This window comes from Schistocerca cancellata, chromosome 11 (assembly GCF_023864275.1).
Source record: "Schistocerca cancellata isolate TAMUIC-IGC-003103 chromosome 11, iqSchCanc2.1, whole genome shotgun sequence".
Classification (NCBI taxonomy): Eukaryota; Metazoa; Arthropoda; class Insecta; order Orthoptera; family Acrididae; genus Schistocerca; species Schistocerca cancellata.
In genome coordinates, this window is record NC_064636.1 from 16705664 (window position 1) to 16716243 (window position 10580).

Genomic DNA, 10580 nt, shown 5'->3' on the forward strand with positions numbered 1-10580 from the left:
TATTTCATTATTAAAAGTATGTTACAACTTATTTCAGATTTGTCAAGATGCTTTTAATTAATTTGAGATAGTAATAAATGTTCAGTGGAAACAATAAACAGGATTAATCATTTAAAAAATAACTTTATAGTTTTTTATAAGGGAAACATTCCACATGGGAAAAATATATCTAAAAACAAAGATGATGTAACTTACCAAATGGAAGCGCTGGCATGTTGATAAAGACACAAACATACACACAAAATTCAAGCTTTTGCAACCAACGGTTGCTTCATCAGGAAAGAGGGACAGAGAGAGAGAGTAGCTGATATCCAGGACTTCTGCTGTGACAGATTGCCAGATCTGATGAGTAAAATAACCCATAGAACGTTATAACTGGATTACTCCAGGTTCAAAAGTATCTAGTGCTCAAAAACAAAAGCAAGAAAAAGAAATGAAACACAATAAAAGCCCTGAATTTCTTAACTATGTGAGAAATTATAAAGTTGTATTTAAAAGTGCTGTTAAGGCTGTCAAAAGAATGTCAAATGACAAGTTCATTTTTGGATGTAGGAATAAGACTAAAGGAGTATGGTCTGTTATTAAATCAGGATTAGGTTAACCACCAGGAAATTTCAAAAATCGAAAAAAAACAATGACATTATTTCAAACCCTGCTCAGATAGCTCAATGTTTTAATAAGTTTCTCATAAATGAAACAAAATCTAATGTAAATGTGACTACTTATCAACACTGTGTGAATTTTTTGGGCTGAACCAGAACAGTAACCCCCTTGTGTCATTTAGTAAAGTCTCAGCTGAAGATGTAAAATATGCTATTTTGTCCTTAAAAAAATTAAATAAAAATAAAAAATAAAAAAAACACTGCAGGGTAGATCAAATACCCACCAAAGTAATTAAATTTGTATATGATAAAATAACACACCCTCTGTCCTTAATAATCACTCAGTCATTTGAGCAAGCCAACTTCTCTCATGTGTGGAAGTATGCACTACACAAAATAGGATATGGGAAATTACTGCCCCATCTCTATCCTCCTAGTGTTGTGCAAAGTATTTGAAAAAATGGCTGCGGTTCAGATAGCAAATTTTATTGTGAAACATGGTGTTATTCTTAAAAACCAATGTGGGTTCCAAAAAGAGAAAAGCACCATGAGTACTATTACTGAATTAATAAAAAAAAAATCTCCTCTTCAGTAGAGAAAAGCAAAGAAGTAGCTGGTATCTTCTGCAACCTTATAAAGGTATTTGAATCTGTGAATCACTCCATGCTGCTTTATGAACCAGACAGATATGGCATCAGACAAAATGCTCTGCTATTGCTCAGGTGTTATCTGTCAAACAGGAAGCAAAGGATAATCATAACATCTAATACTATAAATCATGCATCTCAGTGGATACACTAGCACAAGGAGTCCATCAAGGTTCAATCTTAGGGCCAATATGGATTCTCTTTTACATAAATGATTTACCTCTTAATATCAACGCCCAGCCCATCGCGTTTGCTGATGATACTTCAGTACTCCTTGAAAAACAAAATGTGGGAGAAATTCCAGATGGTGTTATAAAGACATTAAACAACCTAGATACATAGTTTCTATAAAATGACCTTAAACTTAACTTTTCAAAGGCATTGTTTACACAATTTAGAACCAAACAATCAAAAATCAGTGACATCAGTATTGTACATAAAAATCAAGTTGGACAAAAATCTAAGCTGGCAAACACAGATACATTATTTAACTACAGAATTAAACAGCCTTGCCTTTGCAATGGATATACTACCTGGTATAATAAACATAAGCTGCAGAAAAGTTGTGTCCCACAGTTACTTTGAATCCATAATCAGATATGGTTTAATTTTTTGGGGAAATTCAAGTTAGCTACACATCATGACTGCTGCTACTTCAAAAAAGAATTGTTAAAAAATGTGTGCTGCCCCTCTAAGAACATGCTGCCACACATTATTAAAGAACCTAACAAAATTACCTATCCATGCATTGTCCTTATTTGAAATTATCATCTTTTTTTACATAGTAACCCAGAGCTAACAGAAGAAAACCATTTCAAACATATGTACAATACTAGGCACAAATAAAATTTCATGCTTCCTGAATATCACTTAAAACACCCCAGTATTTTGGAATGAAAATTTACAATAAACTCAAGGGTAGAGATGTACTAAGTATGGGGATAGGTTCACTGAAGAGAAAACTACATGATATCCGGGTGGAAAACTGCAACTATGGGAACAGGATACGAGTATCGGTATATGGAATAAACTGTCCCAATTAATATCTGCACATAAATATATTTCGACAATGATCATACATCTGCACACAGTACAAGGTACAAGAGTAGACTGAAATAACACGGTGGCTCAGCTGAGCGATCTGAGTCCCATGTTGTTCACGGTCGATATGACCTATTGACTCCACACAGCCGCCGTGTTTTTTAGGCCGATGGCATGAAGTTTTATTGGAACAAACCAAGCGGCATGATAATAGCTGTTTTAGGGATGTCTTCTAGAGCTACAGGCATCTGGTGGTAGGCACATTTACAGTCAATGACACTGAAAATTGTAGCACCTAATAACATATGGATGAAATCATTTATGTTAGGCACGGGGTAATTTTCCAGGATAGTACAAGTGTTCGATCTGTAATCGCCACACATTCGGAAATAACCGTCATGTTTGAGGACGAGGTGAATTGGTTAAGACCAGTTGCTGTCTGACGGTTGCAGGATACCAGTCTCCAAAAATTCGTTAATTTGCTGCCGGGCCGCGCACAACTTAATAGGGTTGAGGCACCTAACCTTGTGCCTAATAGGAGGACCGGCAGTGGTAATAATCTTGAGTTTCGTTCCGTCAGTGACAGAAGAAACTGAGAACTGCGGACCAGTCTGATCATTGTCCTGACGCAAAGTTTTTGGACGAATAGAGTGTGATGGGGCAGAGCCATTAGTCCGAATGGGAAAGGGCTGTCTGAAAGTCACACACCTAGTACACGAGTGTGGCGTGCGCTTATTTGGAAAGGGCGACTGTCTGCTGTTAACCTCGTACGGGGTAACCGTCGCGGGCAAGAGCGGCGTTGGTGTTGCACTCTGAATAGCGATTGCCGTCGAGTCACGTGGCTGGCGCGCACACGCGCACGAGAGAGAGAGAGAGAGAGAGAGAGAGAGAGAGAGAGAGAGAGAGAGAGAGAGAGAGAGAGAGAGAGAGAGAGAGAGGAAGAGGATGGATGTTTATCAACACGTGGGGCAGCTGCCTGCGCTGTGGGCACGGTCATATCGCACGCACGACTGTCATTAGAAGCACTGGTTGAAAGCAATACGCAAAGTTGGTTATCTTATTGATAATGGCTTTATTGGAACATTTTTTAAAAGAACTCCTCAAACAAGAAGTTCACAATGACTAACAAAGAACCTTCTGTTTACAGAAACAATGATGTCCTCTAACTGTCATCACCAGCTCTCAGTTTGAGTACCTGTTTCAAAGACATGCTATGTTTTGAGGATAACTTGTCTGATTTAACAGTTTATTAATGATACAGTACCAGGGCCATAGCAAAGAGTTGTGTTATGATCGTTCACTTTAAGTTTGAATACATTACCCTTGTGACATAAACATTTTTGTATATTTTAATTACTTTTACATTAATAAGCCATTATCTTGTGGTATACATTTTTATTTATTTATTTATTTTCTAATAGAAGAATATATATTTCATAGTTTCCATTCACCTCTCTTTGCTTTCAAAAGAAACAACCATGGTTCTATAACATTGTTTCTGTTCATCCTTATCCTGTCTGCAGTGTGATTGGAAACACCGTGTTTACATTTTTTTAAATTTATTGAAATAAAATAATTTAATAACAATACATAAGCTGACAGGGGCAATGCAGAACTGAGTTTAGGGTAGCAATTTTGTAGTAGCAGTAGTAGTAGTAGTAGTTGTTGTTGTTGTTGTTTTAACCCAAGAAACAATATGTAAATTTCTAATCCAAAGTTCAAATTTGTTTCTATAACCCCATTTCACAGTAACTATCACAAAATTACCTTATCACTGATCTGAATTATAGACAGAACTATCCACTTCATATTTTGACACATACCATCACTCACACTGTTTTTGTAAAATCCTCAGGGCATGCTTAATAGATCATTGCTTCTCTTCAGTAGCAGAATTTTAGAACGTTTAAGATACAAGACTTTAAACAAGAGAGTGCAACTGCAACAAGTAGTGTAAGATGTGGGAAGGTGATGAGGTCATAGGGAGATATGGATTTTATCCAGCTATCTCACATATTTGTTGAGATCGCTAGTTCTGTGTGAACATGAAATACATTGTATAACTAAACTAAATCAAGAATAGGTCCCCACGTAGCATCAGGGATTTTTATCTTCATGGAGTATTACTGAAATGTTGTATGTTTTTGTATATTCAGCCAAGCATGAGATTATTTATAATGTTTGCATTCTTTGAGATATTATGTAATATATATATTGGCTATCTAACAAATTACCAGATGACTGAGGGATTGCTATTAGTTCAGATAGTAGACTGTTATAAAAATTGTAGTCATGCATTAGTATGTGTGGTCCATAGTCTTGTCTTAATGTTGTGATACAATCTCCTGTGGCTTTGAACACCAGGCCCTCACCATCACCCGTTTGTTTCCTATTTAGCTTAGTTCTTCCCTTGCCCATGCCTCTTCACCTTTCCATTACTCGTGAAAAATCCAACCCACCTCCACCCCCACCCCAATGCATACTCTGCCTGTGTAATTACGTCAACTCTGTCAAGGAAACCAAGACATGATACCACTCAACTGAGCCATGTGGTCCAACACATAGAAAGACTACAGTTCTGTGGTGCAACAATGAATAAGACAAGTAGAGTCTAAACTGGCCAAGGAACCAGACCAGTCTTCTGGCCCACCAGGAAAATTAAAGACACATGATCTGTCAAAAATAATCTCAGACTCAGAGTACCGGGGATTTATAATATTTCTTGCAATTATGGCGTCTGTTATGTAGGGCAGTTGCTAATTGCTGCGTTGAACATTGCCACCTTAAGTACACAAACATTAAAAACAGCAGTTTCTGAGGAGAGTCTAATGAATAAACACAAGACTGTTTGTACAGACAAGGATTCAGGCCCACAATTCCAACGTGTGGGTGTCTGTGATTAGGGAAGTAACAGAAATTGGAATGTACGGTCACAACTTCAAGAGACACTGGTAATGCAGTTAGCAATTTATTTATTTATTTATTTATTTGATATTGTTTTTAGGCATAGCTAGATATCAGAACAGATCAAAGGTCACAAGTAAGTCAATATATATGAATATGAAAAATAATATTTTAACACAATTTCAAATGCAGTAGTATAACTTAAGAAATGCATGGAAACATGCACTTGAGGAAAAAAATAAATAATTGCAGAGGAAAACTTTACATAGTTTTACATCCACACACAAACTCTGCAAGTCACCATATGGTGTGTGGCAGAGGGTATCTTGTACCAATAGTCATTTTCTTTTCCTGGAGTTTTCAAATTGAGGTGGCTTGAAAACAGAGATAATTTTATTCATTAATTTCCTGTTCCACTCACAAATATTGCAAGGGGAAAAAAGATTGTCTACATGCCTCCATATTGGTCCTAATTTCTCTCATCGTATCTTTGTGGTCCTTACGTGAAACATACATTAGTGGCAATAAAATTGTTCTGCAGTCAGCTTCAAATGCTGGTTCTCTAAATTTTCTCCAATTGTGTTTCTCAAAAAGAACATTGCTTTCACTCCAGGAATTCCCATTGGGGTTGCTCAAGCATCTCCATAATATTTGCACAATGTTCGAAACTACCCTCCTCTGAACTGTTCCGACATTTTCCTTTAATCCGGATAGGGATCCCAAACACACTAAAAGTTCCCAAGTAGTGTCACACAAGTGCCCTATGTGCAGAGTCCTTAACAGATGAACCACACTTTTCTGAAAGTCTTCCAACAAACTGCAGTTGACCATTATTATGAAAAGGAAAGTTACCACTCACCATATAGCACAGATGCTTGCCACAGTGCCCCCATTCCAGAAATCCAGCAGGATCTCCAGTCACTATGCAAATCCTTAGGCCCATCCCAGAACTTCTCCCCAGAAACCATCTCTCTTCTCACCCCTACCGCTCCCCACACTCCCACCTTCCACATGCTTCCTAAAGTCCATAAACCCAATCATCCAGGAAGCCCTACTGTGGCCAGTTTCTGTGCCCCTATTGAGAGAATCCCTGCTCTTGTGTACCAACACCTTCAACATATTACCCGAAACCTACCCTCCTACATAAAAGATACCAACCATTTTCTCCACCGACTCTCCACAATTCCTATCCCTTTACCACACGGTGCCCTAATCGTCACTATTGATTCCACCTCCCTTTACACTAACATCTCTAATGCCCATGGCTTTACCACATTGAACACTACCTTCCCCAACACCCAACAGATTCCAAACTGACAACCTCCTTCCTAGTCACCATGACCAACTATATCCTAACCCACAATTGCTTCTCCTTTGAAGGCATTACCTACAAACAAATCTGAGGTATGACTATGGGCACCTGCATGCTACCATCCTATGCCAACGTATTCATGGCCCATCTAGAGGCATCCTTCCTACAAACCCAGAATCCTAAAACCCTCACCTGATTCAGATACATTGAGGATATCTTTGCAATCTGGATCAAGAGTGAGGACACCCTATCCACATACCAACAACAACTTCTCCCCCATTTGCTTCACCAGGTCTTACTCAACCCAAGAAGCCACCTTCATAGAACCAAATGTCCAGCTCAAAGATGACTACATCAGTACCTCCATCCCTTTCGACAGCTGACACCCATTACATACCGAGAAGTCTCTTCCACACAGCCTAGCCACCCGTGGTCGTCACATCTGCAGTGATGAGGGGTCCCTCTCAAAATATACTGAGGGTCTCACTGAAGGCTTCTAGACCGTAATTATCCTGCCAACCTTGTAAAAAAACAAATCTCCTATACCTTATCTTTCCAGTCTCCCACCACCTCTCAAAGTTCCAACATCCGGCCACAGATGAGAATACCCCTCGTAACTCAGTACCACCCAGTACCGGAGAAACTGAATTACATTCTGCACCAGGGTTTCGACTACCTCTTGCTGTGGTCTAAAAGGAGACCTCGTGCCTCGTATTCCTGTAATAGGCCCAGATGAAAGACGTGTCCCATACATCCTCCTACCAGCAACTACTCCAGTCCACGGACAAACATCACCTATCCCATCAAAGGCAGGGCTACGTGTGAAACCAGTCACGTAATCTACAAGCTAAGCTGCAAACACTGTGCTGCACTGTATGTGAGTATGACAACCAACAAGCTGTCTAACTGTGTTCAAGGAACAAGTGGACCACCCTGTTGCTGAACACACTGCCAAACACGACATCCTTCATTTCGATGACTGCTTCACAGCCTGTGCCATACGGATCCTTCTCACCGACACCAGGTTTTCTGAATTATGCAGTGGGAGCTTTCCCTGCAATATATCCTACGTTCCCGTAACCCTCCTGGCCTCGACCTTCACTAGTCACCGTCCTCACCCAACCAGCCTCCCTGGTCCCATTCCAGCACTATACAACGTACATTCCACCACAGCACCCAGTCTTTTTACTTCTCTCTTTTTCCGCTATACCTCATCCCGTCCCACCTCTACCCCGCCTGACGTCTAAGCTCCCGACTGCTCGTAGCTGCCCTACCCAGTCTCCACTTTGTCCCTGCACACTACTCAGCAACACTGCACTGTCTGCCACCCCTACCCTACTATCCCTCCCCCTCCCCACCCCAGCCTCCTCCTTTCACCCACCCCGTCCCTGCTCCCCTCATGCACAGGTGCTGCTGTTCGCAGTGTGGCTACAGTTATGTAAACTAAGGCGGTAACTGTCCTTACGGACATTTCTAAAAGAACAGATACCATCGGTGACCGTACAGCTCATTAGAATGAAATTACAATGAAATGAACACCCTTAGCTGCTTACGTCAACGGGGACAGATGAAAATGTGTGCCCCGACCGGGACTCGAACCCGGGATCTCCTACTTACATGGCAGACGCTCTATCCATCTGAGCCACCGAGGACACAGACGATAGTGCGACTGCAGGGATTTATCTCTGGCACGCCTCCCGCGAAACCCACATTCTCAACGTATTGTCCCGCACTACATTCGTAGTGTCCCCGCCCATTATACTCATTACTCGCGGCGCATTGCCGATTCCCCTAAGAGTTCGGGCACTGTTTGTACATCCGCACAGAATAAGAAGATAGTCAAGTGGCCGGTGAGCCTTAACTATATATATATTAATACTAATACTATATACTAATATATGTCCGGAAGAACAGATACTATCTTAGTATATACATATATAGTTAAGGCTCACCGGTAACATGACCATCTTCTTCTTCTGTGCGAATGCACAAACAGTGCCCGAACTCTTACGGGAATCAGCAACGCGCTGCGAGTAATGAGAATAATGGGCGGGGGCACTACGAATGTAGTGCGGGACAATACGTTGAGAATGTGGGTTTTGTGGGAGGCGTGCCAGAGATAAATCCCTGCAGTCACACTATCCTCTGTGTCCTCGGTGGCTCAGATGGATAGAGCGTCTGCCACATAAGCAGGAGATCCCAGGTTGACCGTGTGTGTGTGTGTGTGTGTGTGTGTGTGTGTGTGTGTGTGTGTGTGTGTGTGTCCCCTTTTGTTAATATTGTTACATTCCATCCTGGATTTTCAATTGTTTGAAAGTTGACCAGTAATACCTTATGTACTACAACCCTTACACACCTATTCCATTTTGTACTGCTTTGCTGAATTATGCCTAGACATTTAAACAACACAACTGCAATGCTGTATTTTGAACGCTACACAACTGTTTTTCCTACTCATCTGCATTACATACATTTTTCTACATTAGAGCTAGCGTCTGTTCGTCACACCAACTAGAAACTTTGTCCAAGTCGTCTTGTATCCTCCCGAGGTCCCTCAACAAAGACACCTTCCCATACACCACAGTATCATCAAGAAACAGCTGCAGATTGCTGCTCATCCGGTCTGTCAGACAGTATCAGCAGTCCTACCACACTTCCCTAGGGTGCTCCTGATGATATCCCTATCTCTGACGAATACTCACCATCGATGACAATGTACTGGGTTCTATTACTTAAGAAGTCTTTGAACCACTCATATATCCAGGTCTCTATTCTGTACGATATTCACCAACCGATACGAGTGACGATGTTGCAAGCTATGCTGGACAGTAACACAAATAAAGCCTACGAATGCAGAGAACGTCACCTTAGCATACGCCATCTGTACGATGTCATCGTGAAATAGTTTAGCCAATCAGGCACTGTCCACTGGGCATAAAAGTGTGACTATCAGCAGTTTTATGACGGTCAGACACAGTCTCTGCTGATGTTGATGGAGGCTGTTATGAAAAGCTTAAGATTTCATACAAATCTGACATGGCACGTTAACAGAACTTTTTATCCATGTGAGTAAAATTATTGCATAAAACAGATAGCTCATCATCTTACAGAAATCTCTTCAGGGTCCTGGTAGTCCTACACTTACACGTCAATATAATTACTCCCTAATAGTATTTGTAGTTAATAACACGTGTAATTTTATTACCTTCAGTGAAATGAACTTGCAAAATATTGGAAGTAAAAATAATGTCCATGTAGACTATGCATCCCTGCCTACAATTCAGAATAAAAATTCATGTTCTGATACAAAAGTCCTTAACAGGCTGCCATTAGACATCAGGCAGAAAATTGGAAACCCTAGTATATTAAGAAAAATACAAAGTAAAAAATGATTTTACTAGTCTCACCTTTTATAATTAATTATAATTAAGCATAATGTTTCAACTCAAGGATGCATATGCTGGTTCACACTAAGGTTTGTATTAATCTAATTTTGACGTTGCTGTTATAGGTAAGGCTGACAATACTCTTTGTAAAATTTTGAAATGCTTTGTATGACATAAGAGAGGAAAACAGCACTTGAATACAAAAACTATTTCTAGCTTTCAGAACCATTAGTTCCTTCCTCTGGGAAGATGGATACGTTTTGGAAGATTGGGAATGAGAGGCAGATCACTCTGACCACCTTTGTAGGACACAGAGTGCTGCTGCAGTGTTTGAGATCCCCAGCAGTTCAGATTAAACCAACACACTGATGTGACTCAGAGCAAGGCTGCTAGATGGGCTACCAGTGGTTTCAAACAATGTGTGAGTATTGTGAAGGTGCTTGGCAAACTCATATGAGAATCCCTGGAGGGAGACAATTTTCTTTTTGTCAAACACTATTGAGAAAATTTAGAGGATATGAGAAATTAGGGCCCGTATAGGGGCCTTTCTTCTCTCACTCTATATGCGAGTGGAACAGGAAAGGTGATGATTTTTAGTGGTACAAGGTATCCTCTGCCGTGTACCATTTGGTTGTTGTATAGTGTGTATATATGTCAAAATGGTGACTGCCTACTACATTAAAAAAAA

General features: G+C 40.3%; 1 non-coding gene across 1 annotated transcript; it reads right to left on the reverse strand.

Annotated features, from left to right (window-relative positions):
* Nucleotides 1–8084: 8084 nt before the first annotated feature.
* On the reverse strand, nt 8085–8158 carry Trnat-ugu (transfer RNA threonine (anticodon UGU)). The gene has a single exon. It is a non-coding gene; the product is annotated as a tRNA-Thr (tRNA).
* Nucleotides 8159–10580: the final 2422 nt, after the last annotated feature.